General features: G+C 34.4%; 1 protein-coding gene and 1 long non-coding RNA gene across 2 annotated transcripts in view; both read left to right on the forward strand.

Annotated features, from left to right (window-relative positions):
• LOC124361898 overlaps nucleotides 1-4877 on the forward strand; it is a 174458-nt gene extending 169581 nt beyond the window's left edge. The window contains exon 3 of the long non-coding RNA XR_006922402.1: nucleotides 4789-4877. This is a non-coding gene — a long non-coding RNA (uncharacterized LOC124361898). The remainder of the gene's footprint in view (nucleotides 1-4788) is intronic.
• A 6357-nt stretch (nucleotides 4878-11234) lies between these two features.
• LOC124361899 (potassium voltage-gated channel subfamily KQT member 1) overlaps nucleotides 11235-24362 on the forward strand; it is a 402353-nt gene continuing 389225 nt past the window's right edge. Inside the window, exon 1 of the mRNA XM_046815954.1 lies at nucleotides 11235-11326. The gene's annotated coding sequence lies outside the window, so the exon portion shown is untranslated. The remainder of the gene's footprint in view (nucleotides 11327-24362) is intronic.

Here is a 24362-nt window from a genome sequence, read left to right on the forward strand (position 1 = left end):
AAATATAACTTTAGATATTGCTTATGGAACTTAAATAATATGCGTGTTGGTGGGTTGGGCCTGATTAAAATGAGAGGGGTCATTGGAAGTTTACAACAAATTTTTGAACATAAAAGTTAAAATTATATTTAAAAGTTAAAATAGTAAACATGTCATTTTGGTTGAATGATGTCGAAAATGAGGTCATATTGATTTCCTCGAAACTATGTAATTAAATTTTATAATTTGAGAGAATTAATTAAATACGTGAGAAGCAAACAGCTAAAATTTGATATCTTAGAGTTATTTTAAACTTATAAAATTAAATTAATCAAAAAGCATATATTTATTTAATGATTTCGTAATAAATATGTTTGCGTAAAATAACTATCGTTACTAGCTTAGTTTTAGATACTGTAGGGAAAATAGTCCACAGAACAATAGTAGTTAATGAACTTTTAATTACTTATCAATCACTTGAAACTGTATTGTTTGAACCCAAAGAAAGCTTTTAATGACAATCATACATACCTAAGACGAGAAATTTTCACTAATTTTTCCCTGTTTATGAATGCCTTTATTAATTTTATTTATGATGAGCAAGGTGTTTATTTTTGAATGCTTTGTTTAGTTATTTCCACTTCCCGTTTCTAGAAGGGGCAAAAAAGTGTTTTATATTAAATACAAATTTCAAGAGTTACACATATCTATTCACCTTATTTATAAAATAAGAGTGAGAAATAACAGTTTATAGGCACTAAAATGGTTTCTTATTAAATATTAGAGGAACTTAATAATAATAAATACGTGTAATGTGTATATCCTTAGATTAATTTAATTTAATAATATTATTTAATACCACTAGTGCAACTCAGACGAGATCTTAAATCTCAAGGAAAGGTTTTATCCGAGGAAAACTACCTTGGGAGAACAAAATGGGAGCGACCAAACGACAGACATTATCAAGAAGACTGATGAGCTTTCATTTCTGGTTGAAGCGTTTTTAATTCTTCCTTCTTTCAGAAAACTGAACTTTGAGATAAATTAACTTAAGAGAGTATCATTTATCAACGAATAATATTGTCAATTATTTCCCAAGATTAGTGTATTGGTGGATCTACCTTGCCAATTATGTTAGTAAAAATACCAGAATACAGCCAGGTGGACCATCAAAATTCGGACGTGCCATAAAGTATTGTGGGTTACTACAGTTATTTTCGTGTCAGCAACGAGAAATTAGTAGTAATAAATTAAAAATAACAACATGATAAGGTAAAAGTAATTTTCGAAACATTTCCATATTGTATGGATCGATAAAAGGGAAATAGTTAGATTATTCTTTTTTCCAATAAAATTTCACCAGGAGAAGAAGAGGTTAATTTCAGTTATCTGCTCTGTATCGGTTTTCGAATAGACGTTACTGAATCAAATGCTGTGGAGTGTGCACAGGAGTACTCTTAATGAATGTCCTTTGATGTCAGAACTCTGGCTTTTTAAAGTTGAATTTAAAATCATCGAATAATTTCTTTTATTACATCCATTAAAGAACTGATTATGTTAGGATAGAAGAGGGGAAGACGCGGGAAGAGTAAGTTACGATTGGAAACTAAAAAAAAACCATTAAAGATGAATTTTAGTATGGCGAGCCACGAATAACAATAAGTTATCAAAATTATTTTATTTCACATTAAGTTGATTAACCACAAAAAGGTGAATCGACATGGGAGTGCCGATGGCCGAGCGGTCTAAGACGTTGGACTTTAAGTCTGAGTTAGGGACAACGCAAGTTCGAATCCTGTCTGTGACCGTTACACTTTTTATCAGTACCATCGACTTTTTACTGCATGGATTCTTCTCCTTATTCTGTTTGATAATATTCTCGCACATGCCATGAGGACTGACAGAATAAGACATAAAAGAGGGGATATTCTTTAATTTAAAAAACTTAATAACAAAAAAGAAAATAGTGTAGACAATAGAGTTTGCGTTACACTGAAAAACGGTTGAAGAACAACGTTTTGCGCTCCAATCCGCCAGTAAAACACTACAGTAAACAACACAAATTGGCAACGGCAAAAGTCAAATGTGAGAAATGTACAGTGGCAAGAGGCTCAGTGTTCGGAAGGGGAGCCCCATATATAATCATTACAGGCACCGACTCTGAGATATGACTGTCATTTTTAAACAGAAGTATACGAGCGTCATAATACTGTTCTTCCGTCTTTCCCGGTTTTTCGTACACAACCGTACTTCCCTAACTCTGTTGCTAATTCCTACAGTACATCATTCGAATCTATCAGATATTGTTGATGCTTTTACTTAAAGTTTTGGATGGTGAAACTAGTTTTTATCATCCATGAGATATGCTTATTCATCCATGTCAGAAAATAGTTTTATTAAAACTAATTTGTTCCCTGAAGTAAGTGTAATGTTAAATGCGTGTTTAAAATGAGTTAAACCGTAAGTAGGAAGCATTTTTATACAAAAGTAAAATAAAAATAACTTTTTATAAGAATATTAATAATAAGAACAATAATAAGTAACAAAACTTCTTATTGTAACATATAATTAGATCAAAACTAACGTTTGTTGTAGCTGTTACTTTTGTAGTGTTTTAGTTTAATTACACCATAAGTGATTTAAAATAAGTCACTGTTATATTTACGTCACCTTACATATATAAGGTGAAAATATGCGTTGTAAATGCGTCATGTTAAGGGAGATGAAATTATTCAATGTATTCATGTTGCAGTACATTTTAAAACACTCCGTCTATGCAACGTTATCTTATACTATTATCACTGTTTTTGTCACTATTTTTGGATCCTATCGAATAATATTACATTCAGCAACACAAATGTTTATTCAAGAAAGTTTGCACATTATGAATATTTCCTAATGCGTTACACGATTTGTTTTGTACAATTTACCGCGGCTTCGCACGCGTCTCTTAAGCTTTGCCCTTATATTTCTTTGCCTTCAAATAGTGTTTGGCTATTTAATATAATATGTAACTGTGTTGTAATTGCAGTTTATAATGTGCAGGCGCTTTGATAACTTTTATATCTTGCAGTACAGCCTGGTGGTGAGTTACATCAATGGGCATTGCATATAAATCTTCTACATAGAAAAATACAAATAAATACAAATTTTCATAGTGATCGGTCCAATAGTTTCTGAGTCTATAAAGGAAAAACACGCAAACATTCATTTTTATATATTATTATTATTGATCATTGGTGCAATCTGAATTTAAAATTAGGCAATGACGTCTTCTATGCAACCGGCATTACACTACTGATCAAGCACTTTACAAAAAAAAATTATAAATTTTAAATGTAAGCAAATGTTTCTGCCTCTTTGATGAACTTCAGCTGAAAGTATTAACAGCTGTTAAGTATCAGTTCGCTTTGTATTATGTGTCGTAGCGCAGTCTGTCGGATCCAATATAAAACAATCTAACATCAACAACGATTTATAATTAAAAAAATAATTAAATAAACTATTTATAATTGGACCAAATTTACTCTAGTATGTATGCCTATGTTACTTCCAGGAACGTGTAGAATCACTGTACAAAATTTCACCATGTTTCGTGCATTGGTTCCAGAGTTATAACGGAACATACAAACAAACATTCGCATTTATATATATATATATATATATATATATATATATATATATATATATAGAAGAGAAATACGGATGGGAAGAAGTAGACTTTTATAAAGGATGCTTGATTATTAGTTTTTACCTGAATAGTTTAACTAGATTCTCTTGTGGTTTTCCTTGTATATCCTTGAATCCAAATTTTAAGTAAAGGTATATTTCTAATTTGTCTAGTTAATGTGTATAAATCACACTTATTTTGTGTTTAGTCTATTATTAATTCAACGGAGTCTAGTTTCTTTTCACAAACATGTCACAGTTACAAAACCTTAACTCGATAACTCGTCGGGGATGTACAGTACTAAAACATTTCGCTAAGGAATATGGAGTATCCATTGGAATGACATGAATGTCATATCATTACGCCAATGTAAAGTGAAGTTGATTTGTAAAGCTGAACATCATAATAAAGCGAGGGAGATTAGGTAACAAAACGCGGAGAAAAACGTCGCGTCAAAGACTGACACAGAGCCTTTAATCACGTTAACGAGCGATATTATCGCGAACGAAGATGAGTTTCATGTCAGACGTTCCGTAAAGTGTTCCATTACGCCTGCGGCTGCATCTTGATCGACACTTCATCATCCGATTCTGAGTGGCGTAACTCATCTTCAGAGTTCAGCCGAGGCGTAAATGACGTCACAGTTACGCAGTGATACATCTTTTGAATACCTAATGGACGCTTGTCTTGTACAAAATTAAATTTAAATAGGGCTTGAAATTACTGATGTTTGGAAATAAAGTAATCTCTCGTTTGAAATTCAAATTTAAAGTAAATATGAGTTATTGATACATCCTAAAAATTAATTGATCAATCTTTTATAAAAGCCTCTATCTCCTCTCACTTTCTTGTATCTTTTGTAATTTCAACTATTCAATTGATAACGTTGCAAAGACCTATTGAATATTTTAATCAAAATTGAGAAATTGTGGATATTATAAATACAATAGATCCGAGCTGTTATGAACAGTACCACATTAAATAGAGACAAATAAACAAAAGATAACGGCGTGATAAGATTGATGCCTGCAAGAGCCGTCAAAAAGCTCTATAGCAGATCCTAATCAGAGGAGAGAGCCCAGCAACAGCATCTAAGACTACTTTGTACAAAGCAGTAAGACAGTCTTATTCTGTCCCAGGAGAGATCAGCCCGAGGAGCAACTTGAGTGTTACCATCCTTGACCTGCAAAGTGCCATCAGACAGCGAGACCACAGATCCCAATCAGAGCAGAGAGTCCAGCAACAGCATCAATGACAACTTTGTACATAACAGTAAGATAGCCCTATTCTGTTCCAGGAGAGATCAGCCCGAGGAGCAACTTGAGTGTTACCATCCTTGACCTGCAAAGTGCCATCAGACAGCGAGACCGCAGATCCCAATCAGAGGAGAGAGTCCAGCAACAGCATCAAAGACAACTTTGTACATAACAGTAAGATAGCCCTATTCTGCTCCAGGAGAGATCAGCCCGAGGAGCAACTTGAGTGTTACCATCCTTGACTTGCAAGTGCCATCAGACAGCGAGACCGCAGATCCCAATCAGAGGAGAGAGTCCAGCAACAGCATCAAAGACTACTTTGTACATAACAGTAAGATAGCCCTATTCTGTTCCAGGAGAGATCAGCCCGAGGAGCAACTTGAGTGTTACCATCCTTGACTTGCAAGTGCCGTCAGACAGCGAGACCGCAGATCCCAATCAGAGGAGAGAGTCCAGCAACAGCATCAAAAACAACTTTGTACATAACAGTAAGATAGCCTTATTCTGTTCCAGGAGAGATCAGCCCGAGGAGCAACTTGAGTGTTACCATCCTTGACTTGCAAGTGCCGTCAGACAGCGAGACCGCAGATCCCAATCAGAGGAGAGAGTCCAGCAACAGCATCAAAGACAACTTTGTACATAACAGTAAGATAGCCCTATTCTGTTCCAGGAGAGATCAGCCCGAGGAGCAACTTGAGTGTTACCATCCTTGACTTGCAAGTGCCGTCAGACAGCGAGACCGCAGATCCCAATCAGAGGAGAGAGTCCAGCAACAGCATCAAAAACAACTTTGTACATAACAGTAAGATAGCCTTATTCTGTTCCAGGAGAGATCAGCCCGAGGAGCAACTTGAGTGTTACCATCCTTGACTTGCAAGTGCCATCAGACAGCGAGACCGCAGATCCCAATCAGAGGAGAGAGTCCAGCAACAGCATCAAAGACAACTTTGTACATAACAGTAAGATAGCCCTATTCTGTTCCAGGAGAGATCAGCCCGAGGAGCAACTTGAGTGTTACCATCCTTGACTTGCAAGTGCCGTCAGACAGCGAGACCGCAGATCCCAATCAGAGGAGAGAGTCCAGCAACAGCATCAAAAACAACTTTGTACATAACAGTAAGATAGCCTTATTCTGTTCCAGGAGAGATCAGCCCGAGGAGCAACTTGAGTGTTACCATCCTTGAATTGGAAGTGCCATCAGACAGCGAGACCGTAGATCCCAATCAGAGGAGAGAGTCCAGCAACAGCATCAAAGACAACTTTGTACATAACAGTAAGATAGCCCTATTCTGCTCCAGGAGAGATCAGCCCGAGGAGCAACTTGAGTGTTACCATCCTTGACTTGCAAGTGCCATCAGACAGCGAGACCGCAGATCCCAATCAGAGGAGAGAGTCCAGCAACAGCATCAAAAACAACTTTGTACATAACAATAAGATAGCCTTATTCTGTTCCAGGAGAGATCAGCCCGAGGAGCAACTTCAGTGTTACCATCTTTGACTTGCAAGTGCCACCAGACAGCGAGACCGCAGATCCCAGTCAGAGGAGAGAGTCCAGCAACAGCATCTAAGACAACTTTGTACAAAAGATAGACGACTATGCTGAGATGCTAGCGAGAGAGGTTACCATCCTGAGTGTTACCATCCTTGACTTGCAAGTGCCATCAGACAGCGAGACCGCAGATCCCAATCAGAGGAGAGAGTCCAGCAACAGCATCAATGACAACTTTGTACATAACAGTAAGATAGCCCTATTCTGTTCCAGGAGAGATCAGCCCGAGGAGCAACTTGAGTGTTACCATCCTTGACCTGCAAGTGCCGTCAGACAGCGAGACCGCAGATCCCAATCAGAGGAGAGAGTCCAGCAACAGCATCAATGACAACTTTGCGCCAAGCAGTGAGTAATCTCTGATGTAATATACGTGCATTTGGGAATGGTTTTGAAAGAGCTTGCCATATTTAAATATTGTATTCATTAATGTGAACTAAGATTTTGCACTGACGTACGGATTTCTTCATACATATATGTGTTTCAGACCTAACATAAAATAAAATAATTATGTTGTAATGTTTTATTGGATTCTTAACTTTATCTTAATACATCCTTTTACATGCACACATAATATAGATACATCTTAATTTTATCGGGCTCAATATATGTATGTTAAAAGTAAGTACATGCATGTACAATTCTGGGACTGTGATTAAATAAAAACCTCTCGATAGGTACGTAGTCATCCCAGTTGTTCCAGTTATTCCAGATTTTCATTTTGAAGCTTTAGCCAAATAAGAATAAAATAAAAATATAATATAAATTAAAACCTAAGAGAGTTGTAAAAAATATTCTTAAATCTTTATTCTCAAAAGACTAAACGTGGAAGACCGGTAACACTGCAAAGGTTTTTACAGTAATTTAGTTTATCACTTTCAAGAATTTTCACTGAATTTTAAAAATTTATTGAATAGCTCCAATTTCAGTAACTTGTACTGTTTTAGACCAATTCTAAGAAACTTCAAAGTCGAAGTTCAAAGTTTTGTTAGTAAAAGCATGTAATACGTTAGAGTCCTATGATATTTTGAAAATGGAATTAGTCATTTATGTAATACATCAGGTACCCATTTTCAGTGTTCATGATTAAGAGGACCAGGGTTCAAGCAAAATTGTGAGTAATTCTTATTTCATGCATTGCATTTCTAATTCAAGTTTTAAACGCAAAATTGGAGTTTTATACTTTTCCCCGAGAAACAATCACAAATAAAAATTTCTAAATTGTACGGATATATATAAATAATACTTACATTATAACAGTGTTCATACATATGTAAAGATGATACAGTAAAGGTCTTGTTTCGCAATCCACGTTTGCTTTATCATACTATTTCCTTGGCCAGTCTAGGATACCTAAGCAAATCGTATACCTCATCAGTAAGAAATGGATGCGATGTTTCCTCGACAATTTTCTGTCATAAACATTGCATTTTATGCTTCGTGTATTGCTTTGTGATTCCACAATCCCACTGCGCTCACGGAGCAGATGGTTTGTTGAATAGTGCTAATGTCCAGTCCATCTGTTTCAGCTACTATAAAAATGTCGTCCCACAATGTCTCTGGAAACCAAATTCAATACCTCTCACATGTACACATTCACAGTTTAGTAGTTCATTAAATAATATCCAGAATAAATGAGTTGATTTGCCTTGTTGCTATGATATTGAAATAAGAAGTATTGTTACTATGTTGTGCTTTTACTCTATAAATGTAAAAATTGAAAATTATTAGTTAAATTAATTAAACATATGATCATGCTATAGTATTAGAATGTGTGCAAAGAACATAAATTTGATTACAATTGAGAGTCTCTTTCAATTAATATTTTGCATTTTTAGAGACCAAGGTGGGATTTTTAACTGCTTTAGAGACCGGTAGGTGCGTAAACCGAAAGGGTTTTCAAAATAAGAATAGGCTTATATTAATCCCAGGGAGCGTAAGAACGCACATATAAAATTTCAGTACAATCGGTTATGTAGTTTATACGTGAAAGAAAATATACCAAATAAAGGCATTTATTATACTTTTATTTATTTACACTTCCGCATTTATTTATTAGAATATACTTCTTTACTTAAAGTTTGTTATTGACGATGGATGTTTTGAAAGGATTATAGAATTTCCGATATTTGCCATCGTTATATGGATCAAAAAGTTTTAAATTGCGTTTCGTGGATTGAAATCTGGTCTTTTTTGACACTCGAACAAGTGGATGGATTTCATTATTTAAACGCAGTGCCATTATACGTTTTTTACTTTATAATTGTGTATGTACTTATATATATCCTGAAATGATTTTTGTGATTTTGTTCAAATTGAAGTTGAATTAATCCTCGTTGAACAAAATTGCGAAATGGCGGTGGTTTTATGATAATCATTTATATAAAATCTAATTTTTTGTAAGCAATTGACAAGTATAAAAATTAGTCATTGTTTTTTTAATGGCTGTATTAGGGTAAAAGTAATACAAAAATATGTTACGTTTGACTAAATAGTTCTTAGGAAGGAATCTGAAAGCCGTTAGGTATAAAGAACCTGATTAAAACTGTTAGATCTGCTCTAAAGATATCCAATTGATTTAAAAGATTCATTATGGTGGGATATATTACGTTATGAATAAATTTTCACATTGATTTTACAATATCACATTAGGGTATTAATTCAGTTGAGTTTTAAATTTCATAAAATATTTTTATCAAAATGACAGTCATTATGGAGTAAAATATCATTACAACATTGAAAAATGTATAATTTAAACATTTTTTGCTTTGACTACTTAAATATTATATTATTTCAAGGTCGTATAACTTTCAGAATAATTCTTAAAACAATAGATTGAAATACTTGGGTTACGGATTAGTATTACCACCGCGTTGCAAAATGAATTGTAAAAATTTAAAATTTAATATTTCGAAATGACAATCATATATGGGACCTAATTTTCTTGCGACTATGCCGAGAACACTATTTTACAGTTGTTAAAATATTTTTATCTGTAAAAGCCTCGTGAAACAACTGCATTGTAAATTTGATATGCAAGCAACTAAATAGATAACATTAACATTTAAACTTGTAATTTTTGCGAAATCTCAGTGTTGCATTTGTATCTAATGTAACTCTAATTTTACCCGAGTTCAGTCGAAATGTCGAGTTTGAAGAGTGGCGTTTGATTAATATGTTAATGTCTGCAGCGTTCAAACTTCGATGAAACGTTACCTGGCTGAATACATCACCTGCCAAGCACTGTATTTATGTAATAAAGAGACTAGTCTGTTATTGCAAATACTTTGTCAGACAATCACTTCTTTGCTTACTTTTAATCTCTAATGTTTGTTTTCTGTTCCATTTGTGCATTACGTATGTAAAGCCTCAATAAATTTTAAAATCCCATTAAACTAAAACTGTACGATTAAACTATTATCAGATTGAAGAATCTCAAAAATATAAAACAACTTATATACAATCGGGGTGTTTACACTATTCAAATGATAAAAAGTTTTTTTCTACAGAGATTTCTTCAGCAAATTATTTTATTATGTACTTTCAAGAATTTTTGCACTGAATTTTAAAAATCAGTAACTTATATGCTTTTTTACTTGAAGTGTGTTTTTGACAATAAATGATTTGAAAGGACAACAGGTTTTACGACATTTGCTATCGTGATATGTACAAAAGTACTACACTGAAAAAAGTGTCATGGATTTAAATTAAGTCTTTTTTACACTTGAACAAGTGAATGGATTTAAATATTGAAACGAAGTGTTTTTCTTTTATATACGTAGTACTATATACTGTGTAAACTATCCTGTAACTTTTTCAGTAATTTTGTTCAAATTGAAGTTTTGTTTGAAACAAAGATGGCAAAGTGGGGCAAACAATCATTTCTATGAAATCTAATGTTTTTTAAGCAAGTGAAACACATAAAAAGTAGTCATTGTTTTGTTAATGGGCGTGTTTTATACATATTTGTTAGTATTCCGTTACCATCCTTGACCTGCAAGTGCCATCAGACAGCGAGACCGTAGATCCCAATCTGAGGAGGAGAGCCCAGCAACAGCATCAAAGACAACTTTGTACATAAACAGTAAGATAGCCCTATTCTGTTCCAGGAGAGATCAGCCCGAGGAGCAACTTGAATGTTACCATCCTTGACTTGCAAGTGCAATCAGACAGCGACACCGCAGATCCCAATCAGAGGGAGAGAGTCCAGCAACAGCATCAAAAACAACTTTGTACATAAACAGTAAGATAGCCTTATTCTGTTCCAGGAGAGATCAGCCCGAGGAGCAACTTGAGTGTTACCATCCTTGACTTGCAAGTGCCGTCAGACAGCGAGACCGCAGATCCCAATCAGAGGAGAGAGTCCAGCAACAGCATCAAAGAAAACTTTGTACATAACAGTAAGATAGCCCTATTCTGTTCCAGGAGAGATCAGCTCGATGAGCAACTTGAGTGTTACCATCCTTGACCTGCAAGTGCTATCAGACAGCGAGACCACAGATCCCAATCAGAGGAGAGGAGTCCAGCAACAGCATCAATGACAACTTTTGCGCCAAGCAGTAAAAATGTCTTGTTCTGTTCTAAGAGAGATCAGCCCGAGGAGCAACTTGAGTGTTACCATCCTTGACCTGCAAGTGCCATCAGACAGTGAGACCACAGATCCCAATCAGAGGAGAGAGTTCAGCAACAGCATCAAAGACAGCTTTGTACATAACAGTAAGATAGCCCTATTCTGTTCCAGGAGAGATCAGCCCGAGGATGCAACTTGAGTGTTACCATCCTTGACCTGCAAGTGCCGTCAGACAGCGAGACCGCAGATCCCAATCAGAGGAGAGAGTCCAGCAACAGCAATCAATGACAACTTTGCGCCAAGCAGTGAGTAATCTCTGATGTAATATACGTGCATTTGGGAAAAGTTTTGAAAGAGGTTGCCATATTTAAATATTGTATTCATTGATGTGAACTAAGAGGTTGCACTGACGTACGGATTTCTTCATACATATATGTGTTTCAGACCTAACATAAAATAAAATAATTATGTTGTAATGTTTTATTGGATTCCTAACTTTATCTTAATACATTCTTAATTTTTACATGCACACATAACATAGATACATCTTAATTTTATCAGGCTCAATGCATGTATGTTAAAAGTAAGTACATGCATGTACAATTCTGGGACTGTGATTAAATAAAAACCTCTCGATAGTTAGTCATCCCAGTTGTTCCAGTTATTCCAGATTTTCATTTTGAAGGCTTTAGCCAAATAAGAATAAAATAAAAATATAACATAAATTAAAACCTAAGAGAGTTGTAAAAAATATTCTTAAATCTTTATTCTCAAAAGACTAAACGTGGAAGACCGGTAACACTGCAAAGGTTTTTTACAGTAATTTTAGTTTATCACTTCAAGAATTTTCACTGATGAATTTTAAAAATTTATTGAATAGCTCCAATTTCAGTAACTTGTACTGTTTTAGACCAATTCTAAGAAACTTCAAAGTCGAAGTTCAAAGTTTTGTTAGTAAAAGCATGTAATACTTTAGAGTCCTATGATATTTTGAAAATGGAATTAGTCATATGTAATACATCAGGTACCCATTTTCAGTGTTCATGATTAAGAGGACCAGGGTTTAAGAAAAATTGTGAGTAATTCTTATTTCATGCATTGCACTTCTAATTCGAATTTTAAACGCAAAATTGGAGTTGGAGTTTTATATTTTTCCCCGAGAAACAATCACAAATAAAAATTTCTAAATTGTACGGATATATATAAATAATACTTACATTATAACAGTGTTCATACATATGTAAAGATGATACAGTAAAGGTCTTGTTTCGCAATCCATGATTGCTTTATCATACTATTTCCTTGGTCCAGTCTAGGATACCTAAGCAATATCGTATACCTCATCGGTAAGAAATGGATGCGATGTTTCCTCGACAATTTTCTGTCATCAAAATTGCATTTTATGCTTCGTGTATTGCTTTGTGATTCCACAATCCCACTGCGCTCAAGGAGCAGATGGTTTGTTGAATAGTGCTAATGTCCAGACCCTCTGTTTCAGCTACTATAAAAATGTCGTCCCACAATGTCTCTGGAAACCAAAATTCAATACCTCTCACATTGTACACATTCACAGTTTAGTAGTTCATTAAATAATATCCAGAATAAATGAGTTGATTTGCCTTGTTGCTATGATATTGAAACAAGAAGTATTGTTGTTGCTATGTTATGCTTTTACTCTATAAATGTGAAAAATTGAAATTATTGGTGAAATTATTAAACATATGATCATGCTATCGTATTAGAATGTGTGGAAAGAACGCAAATTTTATTACAATTGAGAGTCCTCTTTCAATTAAAATTTTGCAATTTTAGAGACCAAGGTGGGATTTTGGAACTGCTTTAGAGACCAGTGGTGCGTAAAAAAATTGGACTTTCAAAATAAGAATAGGCGTATATTCATCGCAGGTAGCGTAAGAATGCACATGTAAAAATTTCAGTACAATCGGTTATGTAGTTTATACTCGAAAGAAGATATATCAAATAAAGGCACTTCCGCATTTATTTATTAGGATATACTTCTTTACCTAATTTTTTATTGACGATGGATGTTTTGAAAGGATTTTAGGACTTCCGATATTTGCCATCGTTATGGAACAAAAGGTTTTTAAATTACGTTTCGTGGATTGAAATCTGGTCTTTTTTGACACTGAAGTAAGAGGATAGATTTCAGTGCTTAAACCTAGTGTTATACGTTTTTTACTATATAATTGTGTAAAATATCCTTTAATGTAATGTGTAATTTTGTTTAAATTGAAGTTGAATTAATTCAGTTTGGAACAAAAAATTGCAAAATGGGAGTGGTGTAGGATTATTTCTATAAAATCTAATTTTGGGTAAGCAAGTGATAAGTATAAAAAGTATTTTTTTTATTAATGGCTATATTCAGGTAAAAGTAATATAAACGTATGCTACGTTTGACTAATTCTAGTTAGAAGGAATCTGAAAGCTGTTAGGTGAATAAAAAATTTAAATGTGATTACATCCAACCATGACATGATTATATTTAATTTGCTCTAAAGATATCCATTGATTTAAAAGATTCATTATGGTGGCCGAATATATTACGATATGAATAATTTTCACATTGATTTGACAATATCACATTAGGGTATAAATTCAGTACACTTTACGTTCATAAAATATTTTCATCACAATTACGATCAATATGGAGTAAAATAAACATTGAACAAGTTTAAAAATTTCAATAAGTTACACATTTTTGTCTAAAATACTTGAATATTATATTATTTCGAGATCGTATAACTTTGAGAATAATTCTTAAAACAATAGATTGAAATATTTGGTTACGAATGAATATTACCATCGCGTTGTAAAATGAACTGTAAAAATTTAAAATTTGATATTTCGAAATGACAATCATATATGCGACCTAATCTTCTTGCGAATGTGCCGAGAAGACTATTTTTACAGTTGTTACAATTTTTCTATCTGTAAAAACCTCGTGAAACAACTGCATTGTACATTTGATATTCAAACAACTGGATAGATAACATTACCATTTAAATTCCTAATGTTTGCAAAATCTCAGTGTTGCATTTGTATCTAATGTAACTCTAATTTTACCCGAGTTCAGTCGAAATGTCGAGTTTGAAGAGTGGCGTTTGATTAATATGTTTAATGTCTGCAGCGTTCAAAACTTCGATGAAACGTTACCAGGCTGAATACATCACCTGCCAAGCACTGTATTGATGTAATAAAGAGACTAGTCTGTTTTGCAAATACTGTGTCAGGGACAATCACTTCTTTGCTTACTTTTAATCTCTAATGTTTGTTTTCTGTCCCATTTGTGCATTACGTATGTAAAGCCTCAATAAATTTTAAAATCCTATTAAACTAAAACTGTATGATTAAACTATTATCAGATTGAAGAACCTCAAAAATATAAAACAACTTATATAAAATCGGGGTGTTTACACTATTTCAAATGATAAAAAGTTTTTTTCTACAGAGATTTCTTCAGCAAATTATTTTATTATGTACTTTCAAGAATTTTTGCACTGAATTTTAAAAATTAGTAACTTATATGCTTCTTTACATAAAGTTTATTTTTGGTAATGGATGATTTGAAAGGATAACAGGTTTTACTACATTTGCTATCGTGATACGTACATACGTACTACACTGCGAAGAGTTTCATGGATTTAAATTTGGTATTTTTTACACTTGAACAAGTGAATGGATTTAAATATTGAAACGAAGTGTTTTACTTTAATATACGTAGTATTATATACTTGTGTAAACTATCTGTAATTTTTCTGTAATTTTTGTTCAAATTGAAGTTTTGTTTGAAACAAAGATGGCAAAGTGGGGGCGTTTTTATGATTTAAAAAATAATTTCTATAAAATCAAAATTTTTGCGAGCAAGTGAAAAACATAAAAAGTAGTCAATTTTTTGTTAATGGATGTGTTAGTGTTCTGTACAGTAATAATTTGATTCCATAATTCAATACTAATATATCAACAACCGATATTTTTAATAGATTTTCAGACCCTTTTGGGAAATGTTCAATATGTCTTGTGCACAGTATGTGCCTATAATATTTTCCATTAATCTGTTTTCATGAAAACTGTGGCTGCACATCTGATGGGTCTTTAAAAAAATTGGCATGACCGTTCTAAAAGTGAAATACAAAGTTTTTTTATTTATTTTTGACCGAAAAAGACCGTACAGATAATGAAAATGAAATGAAATGAAAAATGACTTTATTGAATACAACGTAAAACATATTCAATTGGCGAGGTTAGGACTATTAAGTCCTCTCTTACACCTAACCATAAATTAATAAACTCTACTATTACTGTAAAATAAGAGCCACAATACAGTTTACATTACTATTTTACAATCGAAAATTATAATATCTATTTATATAAAGTAATAAAATGAAACAAAGGTTTTCTATGAAACTAAAAATAAATACATAGAATAAAACTTACAAGGAATTTAACAGACATTCATCCATCACCATTCATACAAAGCCATCGTCCCATACCCTATGCCACGATATCGTCAACCCGAAGAGGCCCAAAAAAGATGGTCCCTAAGCACCCCCCGAAACCGTTCCCGACTACGAATACCTCTAATATGATCCGGGAGATTATTCCAAAGTCGACAAGCAGAGACTGTGAATGATTTACTGTAAATAGAGGATCTATGAACAGGAATAGATAACAGAGAGGCTCCACGTCGAGTATTCCAATTGCTTGTTTCAGAAATGAAAGAAAAGCGTTCAGACAGATAGGAAGGGGAATGATCGTTATACAAAATAGAATGTAACATGCTGAGAATGTGGAACTGACGGAGTAGATTCAACTTTAACAGATGTAACTGATTGATGAAGGGTGTTATATGGTCATATCGTCTGAGGTTGAAGATAAAGCGAACACAATAATTTTGAGCACGTTGTAATCTGTCCGAAAGCTCAACCGTCATGTCATTTATAACTTCGCTACAGTAATTGAAATGGCAGAAAATCAGGGTCTTCACTAGCATTACTTTCAAATTCAAAGGTAAATAAATAGCAAATTGCTTAAGACTATGAATACCAGCAAACACCCTGCCACAAGTCTCAGTAACATTATTGGCCCAACTAAGAGTTTTTGTAATAGTCAGTCCAAGATTTTTGACCTTGTCACTGTATGAAAGAGGATGACCGTTCAAAATGAGTGTAGGAGTGTTGTTCAAGTCGATACCGCTCAGAAGTCTGGAAGTTCCAATAAGAATAGTTTGAGTCTTGCTTTCGTTAAGTTTCAGTCCGTGTTTGAAGGCCCACGTTGCAATAGCGTCAATGTCAGTGTTCATGTCAGCAACAATGTTTAGATAGTTCGAAATGGAAAAGTGGTTGTAAATTTGTAAATCGTCGGCATACAGGTGAAAAAATGAGTGTTTGATCATAGCAGTCAAATCGTCGATGTAAATTGAAAAAATAAGAGGGCCAAGGACAGAGCCCTGTGGCACCCCTCGATTCACAGGTTTCCAGTAGGAGTCTTTGTCGTTAGACCTAACACACTGCTGACGATCTGACAGATACGACCTAAACCACTCCACACAGCCATCAGAGAATCCGATTTTAGACAATTTAAAAAGAAGCAATGGGTGGTAAACGCAGTCAAAAGCCTTAGAAAAATCAAAAAGCGTTAAAATAGTAACAAGCCTTTTGTCCATTGCCGAACGTATATCTTCAGTGATTTTTAAAAGAGCACTCGTTGTACTGTGATTAGTACGAAATCCTGATTGAAAGTTGGACAAAAGTTTATTGGATTCGAGAAAGAAACATACTTGTTGATGCACCACTCTCTCAAGGCATTTAGATAAAGCTGATAGAATGCTAATAGGTCTGAAGTCTGAGGGGTCAGCAGGGCATGAACATTTTTGAAGTGGGCGAACAATAGCGAGTTTCCAAACAGACGGAAATATTGAAGAAGAAAGAGATCTGTTAAAAATATTTGTAATAATAGGAACTACTACGGGAAGAATATATCTCAACAATTTCATAGGTATTTTATCGGCTCCAACTGCGTTACTAGAAATTCTCAAGATCGCAATCATAACGTCAGTCTCAGTCACACTAGCAAAAGAGAACTGATGCCGAGCACGATTAAGTGGAACAACACTCAACTCATTGGTATAATCACGGGCCCCGGATAGATCAATAGGGATATCCACAAAGTAGTTATTGATTATATTTAGATCAATTGAGATAGGCTTATCAGAGTTAACTTTACCTATGCCAAGCTCTTTCACTTTTTTCCATAACGATTTTGTTGATTGTTGAACAGAAAATTGTAGATAGTAAAATCTTATTTTGGCATTGCGAAATTGTTGCTTGACTCTGTTCCTTAGTCTTTTATATATTAGCCAATCAGAAGGTGACTTAGTACGTTTTGCTTTACGAAATGCAGAATCTCTTTGAGCCTGCAAATTACGTATATCATCTGTGATCCAGGGAGCTGGCCGCCTAGTAACCCTCCTTGTCACCAGTGGAGCGTGCTGGTCACAAAGTGAAGAAACAAAAGAGCTAAATTTATTGACCATAAGATCAACAGTAGGGGCTAGAATTACCTCATTCCAAGGTAAAGCCCACGCATCATTGAGAAGAGCATCTGAATCAATATATTTGTAATTTCTGAAGGATACGAATTTGGGGCACGCCTTAGGAATGGATAGTCTGTAAACACAGAAGATGAGGTCATGTCGAGAAAGGCCAGGGGCAGGGTATTGTCCATGATGCACAACGCGATCCGGGTCAGCAACTGCCATAACGTCCAGCAATGTGTCGGCAGTAGCTGTGTGGTGAGTGGCGTTTAGTGGAAGAATAATTAAATTACAAGAAAGGAAGAGGTTAGTCAAGTTGGTCTTGTCGTAGTTATCAGGTCCCAGTAAATTGCAGTTAAAGTCCCCCATCACAATGACATGTCGATAAGGAGCCATAAAATTGATAAGTGAGTGTTCGAATTCCACATGAAAATCCAGGCCAGGTGCCCTGTAGCACACAGCCACTAGAACGTGTATCCCATTACAACTAATATCGATAATCATGTACTCAGGACACCCTAACCTGGAGTTATCGGAAGAGTAAAGGACAGATACAGGAAGATGAGATTTTACATAAGCGGCCACTCCACCGCCTCCCTTCGAAGTGCGGTCGTTTCTATAAATATTGTACCCGTGAAGCTCAACGCTCTTGTCAGTTATATGGGATTTAAGCCAAGTTTCAGAGACTAAAATGATATCAAATTGAATGGAATCGAAAATAGTGCGGAATTCATCTATGTGGCAGAAGAGGGACTGAGCGTTGACGTGAGCCAATTTAAGAAAAGAACGGAAAGATGACAGTGATGACAGATAGGTATAAGGAGAGAAGTCTTCCACGTTTTAAGAACAAATATTAACTGGAAATATATTTTGACGTATTATCAGTAATGATTAATTTAGCAGTATAAAATAAGATTTTATTTTATTACTAATAAGTAATTTTGGTAATATGATAGTAATAATAAACATTTTATAAGATCAGGTTTTCGTACTTCGATCCACATGTATTTTTTGCACTTCTTGACCAACCTCTTGACAACAATTTAAAGCAAATAGAAGAGCTGAAAAGTACAGACAGTGTGACTCGGTCGCTTATCGACGGTCTAGCAGAGAGCTCAATGTATAATGTATGAAGGCCGTAACTGCCTTTTACATTATACTACTTATACCATCTCTTGCTAACACAGAGTGTTCAGACCGTCAATACCTTCCAACAGCTTAGATATTCTATGAGTTTGAATATAAGTTTCTTGCTATTAGACAAGATGCTATTAGACATGGCAAGACAATATCTTATGTAAGATTTCTAAATGTTTTAAATGTGGGGATAATGATGGCCGTGTAAAGATGTTACTGCTATGTATACATAAAGTTTATCTAAAGTTAAAGATCAATGTAAGAACTTTACTGAGTGATAACGAAGCCATGAAGTTCTGAATGCTTGTCTTTGCAGATAGCTGTCTGTCTGTCTGTCTGTCTGTCTGCATGTTATCTCGAAACGATCTGACCTTTAAACTAGAACTTTTGCATGAAGCTTCATATCTATATAAGAAAATGTAAATTCGATGGTGGTGCATTTTACTCCATGACATTTAGTTGAACATTATTAAAAATTTGATCATTAGTTTTATGGGTAACCATGATGGCAACGGAAAAATCGATGAATAAATAAATTTCTAAACATATTGAGGACAATAATATGACTTTTAACATGTTTAATAATTATACACTGAACCATAGATTATTTATATTATATACTGTTTCCCGCGGCTTCGCACGCTTTTCGTAAGCTTTGCTCGTGTATGTGCACTTCTGGTTCAACGCCAATGTAGACTTTACCTTGTTTCCACGATCAAGAAAATCTGTCAAAAGTATATGTTTATGTAGTACAAATACTTGTATTTTGATATAAAGTAGTCTAACACTCAAGCTTTAAGTTCAACCAGATATTTGTTTTAAACACAAATGTACATCAAAACGTAGCGCCTTCAAATAGTGTTTGGCTATTTAATATACGGAACTGTCTCGTAATTGCATTTTTAATTTCCAGGCGCTTTGATCAATTTTATATTTTGCAGCACCGCCTGGTGGTTGTGTGTTTTACATGTACGATATATATATGTATATATATATGTATATATATATGTATATATATATGTATATATATATATATATATGTATATATATATAATTTTCTAAAAATAAACACCAAACTTTATTTTTGTTTTTATTTTTAAAGGTTAATATACATTTAGTTTTTGAATACCTTCACTACGTAATTTTTTTTCAATACTATTTCATGATGCTATGGCATGTACAGACGCAGTTATTCAGTGGTACCTTACTGTATATCTCATATGTATAATTTCATATTGGAGAGATACTGCATTTGTAGTAGATTCAATTTCTATTCAATAACATTTATTTTCGTTTATTTGGTAATTTTATTTTCAAAATGAAAACGAAGATGGTGGAATACAAATATTTAAACGGATTATATATTGTACTATATATATAATCCGTTTAAATATTTGAAAGTAAATGGCGTCTTGGTATATATTTTCGGGAAATTATCCAGAGATGTGGATGTTGTTCCCTTGTAGTAGAATTTTATTCAAAGCTTTCCCCTCTTCTAGAACATATATATTTATTTGTATTACTGTTATTTGTGTTCCAGGTGTGGGTGCTAGCATTTAAGTTAACCAGAACCAGATAGTGGTTCTCTGAATATTTGTGCTTCAGATTATGTTACAGGTGCGGGTACTAATATTTAAATTACCAGACATACGAGATATTAACTCTCTGAGTATTTGTGTTACAGATCCTGTCACAGGTGCAGCTGCTAGCATGTAAGCTATGCAGACATACCAGATAATGACACTCTAAGTTTTGTGTTACAGATTGTTTTACAGGTGCGGCTGCTAACCTGTAAGCTATGCACACATACCAGGCATTGGTTCTCAGAATTTTTGTTACAGATTGTTTTACAGGTGCGGTTGTTAACATGAAAGCTATGCAGGCATACCACATATTGACTCTCTGAGTTTTGTGTTACATATTGTTTTACAGGTGCGGCTGCTAACATGTAAGTTATGCAGACATACCAGATATTGACTCTCTGAGTTTTGTGTTACATATTGTGTTACAGGTACGGCTGATAACATGTAAGACATCCTTACATACCAGATATTGACTCTCTGAGTTTTGTATTAAAGATTTTGTTACAGGTACGGCTGCTAACATGTAAGTTATGCAGACATACCACATATTGACTCTCTGAGTTTTGTGTTAAAGATTTTGTTACAGGTGCGGCTGCGAACATGTAAGCTATGCAGACATACCACATATTGACTCTCTGAGTTTTGTGTTACAGATTGTGTAACAGGTGCGGCTGCGAACATGTAAGCTATGCAGACATACCACATATTGACTCTCTGAGTTTTGTGTTACATATTGTTTTACAGGTGCGGCTGCTAACATGTAAGTTATGCAGACATACGAGATATTGACTCTCTGAGTTTTGTGTTACATATTGTGTTACAGGTACGGCTGCTAACATGTAAGTTATGCAGACATACCACATATTGACTCTCTGAGTTTTGTGTGTTAAAGATTTTGTTACAGGTGCGGCTGCGAACATGTAAGATATCCTTACATACCAGATATTGACTCTCTGAGTTTTGTGTTACAGATTGTGTTACAGGTGCAGCTGCTAACATGTAAGTTATGCAGACATACGAGATATTGACTCTCTGAGTTTTGTGTTACATATTGTTTTACAGGTGCGGCTGCTAACATGTAAGTTATGCAGACATACCAGATATTGACTCTCTGAGTTTTGTGTTATACATATTGTGTTACAGGTACGGCTGATAACATGTAAGCTATGTCCTTACATACCAGATATTGACTCTCTGAGTTTTGTGTTACAGATTGTGTTACAGGTACGGCTGATAACATGTAAGATATCCTTACATACCAGGTATTGGTTCTCAGAATTTTTGTTACAGATTGTTTTACAGGTGCGGTTGTTAACATGAAAGCTATGCAGGCATACCACATATTGACTCTCTGAGTTTTGTGTTACAGATTGTGTTACAGGTGCGGCTACTAACATGTAAGTTATGCAGACATACGAGATATTGACTCTCTGAGTTTTGTGTTACATATTGTGTTACAGGTACGGCTGCTAACATGTAAGTTATGCAGATATACCACATATTGACTCTCTGAGTTTTGTGTTACATATTGTGTTACAGGTACGGCTGATAACATGTAAGATATCCTTACATACCAGATATTGACTCTCTGAGTTTTGTGTTACAGATTGTGTTACAGGTGCAGCTGCTAACATGTAAGTTATGCAGACATACGAGATATTGACTCTCTGAGTTTTGTATTACATATTATTTTACAGGTGCGGCTGCTAACATGTAAGTTATGCAGACATACCAGATATTGACTCTCTGAGTTTTGTGTTACAGATTGTGTAACAGGTGCGGCTGCGAACATGTAAGCTATGCAGACATACCACATATTGACTCTCTGAGTTTTTGTGTTACATATTGTGTTACAGGTACAGCTGATAACATGTAAGATGTCCTTACATACCAGATATTGACTCTCTGAGTTTTGTGTTACAGATTGTGTTACAGGTACGGCTGCGAACATGTAAGTTATGCAGACATACCATATATCGACTCTTTGAGTTTTGTGTTACAGATTTTGTTACAGGTGCGGCTGCGAACATGTAAGTTATGCAGACACACGAGAAAGGCTAATGTGGGTTCTGAAAGGCGAGTTAATGAATGGTCCCGCCATCAGGAATGTAAGACGCCTGAAATATGGAATAGGTCTGAACCATTAAGTATCACTTGTACTAGTTTTTTATTGAAAGTCAAACACCTCTCATTCTACACCTATAGGATTCTTCCAGGTTTTATATTTCCTGGCAAGAACTGAGTAGGCAATAAGAGATGGAGTTTAAGCTAATTTTTTGAAGAGGTCGAGTCTAAGTTAGGACTTTAATTAAGGTTTATAAGGTTAACTAAAATAAACGATGTAATCCTATTTCTAAAGGCTCTTCTTTTTGAAATATCCTCACAATTTTGTTCTAGAAATAAACACGCTAATGAGGTTGTTTTCTTATTTTCCACAGTCGTATTGAGCAGAGTTTGAAATCAGTAAACACATAGTCTTACATCTTGTATGTCTGGGAATATCTTAAACAAAACTTTCAAAGACTGATATAAACTGTCTAAAGGCTGAAATAAGACAGCAATCGGTGAGGATTTCGTACTATTTGGGAAATGTACGATACTGTCCCACATCTGCTCCATGGATCAGATTTGTTGAATGAAAAAGGCAATTTCGAGCATCTCGCCTGTTATTGATTAAGCTAATTAAAGTGAGGCCCCTATGTCAACTCGATTTGCAATTCACTTCCATGTTTGAATGTTGATTGGTTCGATGTTGGATGGATGCTTTCATTGCGTATGTAAGAAAAATGATGTTTTCATACAAGTGTCTCTCCGTCTGCATTTATAGCAACATAATAACTATTATTTTTAATAACCAAATTTTAGAACAATTAGTTTTAATTTAGAATTATGAATACTTTTCACTGTATAGATACATATTGAATACTTACTAGTGTACGTAGCGTTCTTAAATAGTGAATGCCATCTACTGTTCAGAGAACTACTGTTATTTACGAGAGTAGTAATAGTAATAATATATATATGATATATATACATCATGGGTATTGTATTTCATTGAGCTGCGTGTATTAATATGTCACATGTTGAAGTTTCATATGATTGAACTTATTTTGTTTACTAATTTATTTATTCTGCTGTTTATCGCTGCCATCATGGTTTACCTATAAGAGCAATGTAATAATGTTCGTTATCTTTTAGTCAAACTCCATGGAGTGAAATGGACCGTAATCGATCTCAGCCTTGCCCATTTAGAAATGAAGCTTCGTACAAAATTTCAAGGCTATTGATCAGTTCCTTCATACGATAACAGACAGACAGACAGGCAGAAATATTTTCCATCCCCAGACAGGAATACCCATCAGCTAATAAACTATGAAATTTAAGAATTAGACATAGGTGTTTTGGATTTGGTGTTTTTTTTTTACTTACCTTGAATGTGTTCTTTAACATATACAAGATTTGTATAGGTTAAAGAACACATTCAAGGTAACTTTAGGGAATGGTGCTCATTATCGTTAATGAAGTAGCACTTATTGAATCGAAAAATGAAATTTTGGAAATTAAACAATTGACACATCATATAAAATACAAATTCTGAGGTGAATTAAGAAAAGTTGCTTCTAGTACTGATTATATTTAAACATTACAGTTTCCAACAAATATGTTCCTTGCAGTGCCGGAGCCGACTTACATTTCTAAGACCCCATCCTAGTTTTTTATCAAGTCAATAAAGGGACCTCTTCTAAGAAATAAACCGTCGTCAGTCGCGGTGACGTACCAGTTATTATAGCGTTTGAGATAAGAAGGTTAAACTTATATAAATCTTTTCACAGCGTAGTTTAACAATTTAAACCCAGGCTTTGGACTTGTAATAACAGTTACCAAGGCGTTAACCATCAAAATAAACAGTTTAAAACGTGAAATTAAAGTCCAGTTGTATTGCTCTTGTTGGGTTTTTAAAGAAATATAAAAAAGTTAAAATAATTTTTATTGTGCTTCTTGTAACATAGATATTAAATATTCATATTTGCCTACAATATATTACAGTGTTATTAAAACACATGAACA

The sequence above is a fragment of the Homalodisca vitripennis genome, chromosome 5, assembly GCF_021130785.1.
Source record: "Homalodisca vitripennis isolate AUS2020 chromosome 5, UT_GWSS_2.1, whole genome shotgun sequence".
Lineage (NCBI taxonomy): Eukaryota > Metazoa > Arthropoda > Insecta > Hemiptera > Cicadellidae > Homalodisca > Homalodisca vitripennis.